Raw genomic sequence first — 6,170 nt, 5'->3', positions numbered from 1 at the left:
CTTTCTACTGTAACGAGGCTTTCTAGAGTTTGCTGTGGGTATTAAATCATAACACTGCCCTTTGGGCTTGAATATGCTCAACCACAACAGATGTGTACAAAGTCCTGTCTTACTGGAAGAGTCTTAGTGCTCTGACCTACATCTAATTCCATGGAAGACAACAATTCAGAACAGGGACCACGAGGCCTTCTCAATTTCCCTGGATATGAAGGCACTCCTCCCTAATGCTCAGGCTGAATCCTGGACCATTCATCTCCCTACATGTCCTCCCATCCCATCTCAAAGTCTGTCCCTTACACAGTCAGGAGTTGTAGACAGTGAAGCCTGAATTTCTGCTCACATGTTGCATTTTCCTTCTTCCCTATGATGTTGACACTGGCTCTGACTGTAACATCTTGCTTGAGAATCCTGGCATATGCTAACTTCTTCCTGTTGGTTAATTTACACTAGGGGAAGGCTTATTGTCTTATGCTGATGGACTGGTAAAGTCTCCCAAAGAACACTGGTTATAAAAATCACTGGGTCCACCCTCATTACCTAAGCCAAAGTGAGAGTGAGGTTGCTCAGTCGTGTCTGACTCTTTGTGACCCCATGGATTGTAGCCTACAAGGTTCCTCCATCCATGGAATTTTCCAGATAATAGATAAAGCCCCTGGCTTTGTGGGTCAGCAGATCAGCTGGGTCCGACAGAGCCCAGCAGGGGTGATGGAGCTTCATGTGGAACCGAGCCAACGGCTGGGCTGAAACACTCAGTATGCGTCCGTCAGTCACACTGTGGTCCAGCAATGACATTTCTTCTTCACGGGATCCTCTCCCAGGCCTCCTCACAGGAGAGTGGGTTCCAAGAGAAAGCAAGCAGAGACCACCAGCCCAGGAGACTTCCTCTTCCTTATTCTAGTGGCCCACGTTCTCATGGGCCAGAATCAAGGAGGGCGAAAGGAAAAGCCTTCCCCTCCTGATGGAACAGTGACAGGAGCACATGTGGAGTGGCATGTGGGGTGGGAGCTATCTTTGTCCCCAGCGGTTCACATGGCAAACGTGCTCACTTCACATCTGATCGTCTCTGAGTAGCACCCAATTACGGTGCCATGACACCTGCCACGTGACACATGTGGCTTCAGCTGAGACGACTGTAACACCTGAGGGTGAAAAACGGGGGGCAAGTTGGTACCCGGCTAGGCTGCTGATGGGAGCTGTGGATTTTATCTGTTTGGACCTCTTTATGGTTCTCTCAAAGCTGCCTTCTTAGAGGAATAGACAGACGCTTCCAGCCAAAGATGATCCATACTTGTATTTAATCAAAGCAGCATAGAGCCAACCCAAAGGGGTGAAGAAATAGTGCACAGTCAAAGGATGCTGGGAAAGCAAGTCTCCAGGATTTTCAGTGTCAATGGGCAATTTATCCCACCAAGTTACATAAATCGTGAGATTCCCTAAATACATAGACAAATTCAAATACAAAAATAAAAAAAAAAGAAAATGCTCAAGACAGAAACATTTATGATTATTCTAAATTTACTGGAAGTAATACTATAAGTTAACTTTAAGTTTATTTTACGGTTTTAAAACATGCACTGATTGCACAGGCACATTGCAGTATTTGCTTTTAAGGTCAGAAGAAATGTTTTTCACTTTTCTAATTATGCCCTTAAAGCTGTGGTGAAGTATGTTGGGGTTGAAAATGAAAATTTCTGTCATGTTACTGTAAATACTTTATAATTTAAATTAGCTACTAAGGTGGTAAATTAGCTACCAAGAAAAGCTTCTCAGTATCTTAGGTGCAAGATCTATGTATGTGTATATGTTTCTGTCCCCAGCTTCGTTGTTTGAATCAGGGGCCTATCCTGGGTTTGGACATAGACTGATATCAAAATATAATTTCTGGCCGCGGCGCTGCTGCCCAGTCGGCACCGGTTCCTGCAACTGTCTCCTCGTGGCGCGAGCCTGGAGCCTCGCTTTCTCTGGCAGCGAAGGCGGCAGCAGGAGGGAGCGGAGGCGAGCGTGCGGCGGGCTCGATGGAGAGCGGCGGACGCCCGGGCAGAGGCGGCGCTTCCACCCCGGCACCCGGGCTCCAGTGACCGACGCTCGCGCTGTGCTCCGCGTCGGAGCGGTCGTCTGCTCCGGGACTGACCCGGCCTCGCTGCCTTTCCCCGCGCCGCCTCCCCGCTTCCCTGCGCCCCGACTCGCTCTCGACCCCACTGCCCGGCGGGGTGGCGGCGGCCGGGGCAGCAGCGGCAGCAAGAACCCGCCTCTATGATGAAGTTCAAGCCGAACCAGACGCGGACCTATGACCGCGAGGGCTTCAAGAAGCGGGCGGCGTGCCTCTGCTTCCGGAGCGAGTAGGAGGACGAGGTGCTGTTGGTGAGCAGCAGTCGGTACCCAGACCAGTGGATTGTCCCAGGAGGAGGGATGGAGCCTGAAGAAGAGCCTGACGGTGCTGCGGTGAGGGAGGTTTATGAAGAGGCTGGAGTAAAAGGAAAATTGGGCAGACTCCTGGGCATATTTGAGCAGAACCAAGACCGAAAGCACAGAACATACGTTTATGTTCTTACTGTCACTGAAATATTAGAAGACTGGGAAGATTCTGTTAATATAGGAAGGAAGAGAGAGTGGTTCAAAGTAGAAGATGCCATCAAAGTTCTCCAGTGCCATAAGCCTGTACATGCAGAGTATCTGGAAAAGCTAAAGCTGGGTTGTTCTCCCACCAATGGAAATTCTACAGTCCCTTCCCTTCCAGACAGTAACACCTTGTTTGTAACTGCCGCACAGACCTCTGGGCTGCCGTCTAGTGTAAGATAGAGAGAATTGGAAAGACCTCTTCCACCCTGTGCAGTCTTGTGGGCAGAGGCTTCTTTATTATCCTTGGCAAACATCTGAATGACGCTTGCAAACTGTCTGAATTTGCCATGCAGGATTTTCAAACAATTTGCATGTTTTTCAGATGCTTTCAAATCTTCTTAAAAAAAAAGATAGTGTAAAATATTTTAATAAGCCAAAGCCATGTGGAATTTTTTTTAGATGCCTTAAGTGTCCCCTCCCTACTCCAGCCCACCCACCCACCTTGTTATTTTGGTTGGCATTTTCACAGCATTTTGTTTTTCAGTGTTTTGTCCATTTGCTGTCAGTCTGTGGGTTTTGTCACATCAACTTACTTGTGGGTATATTTCCCCCCCTCAAATTGTTTTCTCATTCACAAGGCACACACACAAAAATCATTTTCACATATTCAACAAATCCTTCTGTTGTGGGAATTTATGACAATAATTCTTGATATTAAAGCAGTCCATCAACCCAAAAACTTGTTTCATAGGATCACAATTTTAATTCATAGATCCCAGATTTGGACTGTTTCTTTCTATATGACCGTATTTTCAGGAATTTGTCAACTTGTCTCAATTTTCACAAGTGGTATTACATCACTAGTTACCCGATATGGCCAATTCCCATAAAGGGACTCAACAGTCACTTTAAGACAAAGCTTAACTCTGTAGAGCTGGTGACTGTTAGGCAGATACTATATGCAAATTGCATGTAGTAGATAACACCTTACCATGAAAACCGTACTCCTGGAATTTGAGTTAACATGCTCCATGGCCAGTTCCCTTTATCTATAATCTCTCTTCACACAGAATACATGAGAACTATACATCCCTCAGTGTAAACTAATTTTTAAAACATTTTGTTTTCTAATTTAGTGACATCAGTTAAAGTTGCTGGTAAAGGCCAGTTGGTGCTGACTGCATCACAGTTGAGCGAAATGGCCTTCTTGTTCAGCTGTCAGACCTAGATTGTTACGGCACCTTAGAACATCTCATCTTTTATAGCTGGTCAGTAGGTCTTATATAACTAAATACTGGGGCTCTGGAACATACCTGGACTAAGAATTTGTCTTACACTTGTCTTTATATTCACTTAAGTCCAAGAATCCCATCTAACAGAAACACATGAATACTTTGTCTGTACTTTGCTGACCAAGTGAGAAATGAGGTGGGGCAAAGTGAAAGATGATTCCATCTATAGACATTAGCTTTTTGTAAACATCATAACTGGTGACTATAAAGTAGAAAGTAAGCATAGTTCCACATTTGTTCTCTAAATTGTCAACCTTTAAAAACATAATTGCTGCTAAAAATAGATTGCTGTTACACTTAAGGAAAATTGGTGCCACTGTTTTGAAAATGAGATCTTGTGCCATAAATGCAGCTGAACTAAATATAAATATTAGTTCACAAAGGAATGCTGTCAAAGGAATGAGTAAAATAAAAAAACCAATGACATTCCATCCTAAATTATGTAATATGATCATACATGATCATCCAGAATTTTTATATTTTTCTTTGTACAGAGGTTATGTATTCTGGGTGTTTTTTTTTTTTTTTTTTTTTTTAAGGAAACATTTTAAATCCCACAGATTGACACTTTGTAGTTTTTTCTCAGTAATCTCTGAAGTTTCTTTAAATTATATACTTAACAGAGCAGAGAGAACTGGATTGTTTTTGTATATAAGACTTGTGTCCACCTGAAATGTCAGGAGTATTGGGGGCGGGGGGCTGGGTATCTTGTATATGATATTATTAGAAGTAATAATGCATGAACTTATTTTATAAACTCTTGGACTATGTATTTGACATGTAAAATATGTACAGTATTAATGTCAGCCATTTCTTAAAAGTGAGCCTATAAATATTGTTGTATAATTTTCTTTGGTCAGAAACATTTGGACTAAGTAGTACCATTGGGTCAGGATTTTCTTCAGTGCTATTTAGCAAACCACCTGTCTTTAGTCTGTGCAACTAGGAAAAATTTGTATAATGCATCAAAATACTTCAGTTGTCACACTTTAAATTTCACACTTCACTATTCTTTTGGAACCCAGCCTAGCAAAATTTCCTAGAGGAAAGGCCCTAAGGAGATTTATTTCTGTTAAGAGAAAAAGCCGACTTCGGCAGACTCAAGAGCTGAACCTACTGTAGATAACAAATAGTGTCTACTATCTCAACGCTCCGAAGTTTACAGTGTTGGGACTGTCACCTGTGCTTTCTGCGGGTCAGCAGGATAAATTTGGGCAGCTAAAATGTTCAGTGTGCCTCCCAATTTAAAAAGTTTATAAAGTAACTTGTAGACACACACACACAAAAAAAATATAATTTCTAACAATATGTTCAATCTTCTAACTGATGTCCAATCTAAAATGCATTTTGTTTAATCTTCCATCCAACTTTTAAAATGCATAAGCAATTGAACAAAAATAAAATGTTGAAACAGAAATTAATGTGGTATGAATTCAAGCATAATACAATCACAGCTAAACACATTGGAAAAGGATAAAATACTCTGTTCATGATATGCACATTTTTATTTTGAATTTCTTTGAAACTGTTTTAGGGGAAAATCTTAAGGAAAAAAAATCTCTGTTTCTTTCTAATCATCTCTATATTATTTCTTTATGAAATATTGATTGGGTTCAGTGAAATAGATCTTAAATTAGGAGCAAAATAGTTACAAAAAAAAAAGGAAAAAAAGATGAGTATGAGTTTTAAGAAATGGCAATGAATGATGTGCAGTTAACATTAACTTATGAAACTATCTGGCTGGGGAAGAAATAAGTGTTCTGCCTTAAAAGTTCCTCCAGGTTCCCCTAAGGAAAGTTTATGCACAGAGAATGAAGCAAGGAAAAGAACACTTTGTCAGTAATGAGGACTTTAGTATACATCTGTAAATAGCGATTCAGTGAGTTAATCAGCCCCTAAGTATTTCATATCTTCTAAGCACTGCATTCAATGCTAGGATGACAAAATAAGCAATCAACATAGTACCTGGCCATTTAAAGCTTATAGATAAGCGGGAAATATACAGATTAGGCAAATAATCTCAGACAATTGAGTAATTCAACCAGTGCCAAGTGCTGCAGACCAGCTGTATTGGAGGGTTTGAAATGGTACCTCATTCATCGTGGAGAGCTGAGAAGAGACTTGCAGTTAGGCTGGAATTTGGAGAGAAAAATGAGAGGTAGGAAGATGGAGAGATGAGTGAAGAGGGGCAGCATATTTGAAGTCATGGAGGTAGGGGAAAAAAAGCATGACAAATTTCAATGTACAGAAATCCAACAGACTGAGTAAGGGATTGAGGGGACAGAAGATAAGTCTTCAGATGGAGGCAAGAATGAAATC

The 6,170-nt window shown here is 41.7% G+C and overlaps 1 pseudogene; it reads left to right on the top strand.

Moving 5' to 3' along the window:
• The first annotated feature begins 2,093 nt into the window (after positions 1 to 2,093).
• On the top strand, positions 2,094 to 4,408 carry LOC133068991 (diphosphoinositol polyphosphate phosphohydrolase NUDT4B-like; annotated as a pseudogene).
• Positions 4,409 to 6,170: the final 1,762 nt, after the last annotated feature.

The sequence above is a fragment of the Dama dama genome, chromosome 14 (assembly GCF_033118175.1).
Source record: "Dama dama isolate Ldn47 chromosome 14, ASM3311817v1, whole genome shotgun sequence".
NCBI classification, from domain to species: Eukaryota; Metazoa; Chordata; class Mammalia; order Artiodactyla; family Cervidae; genus Dama; species Dama dama.
The sequence above is the reverse complement of the archived record's forward strand: the minus strand, read 5'-3'. Positions and strand labels throughout refer to the sequence as shown.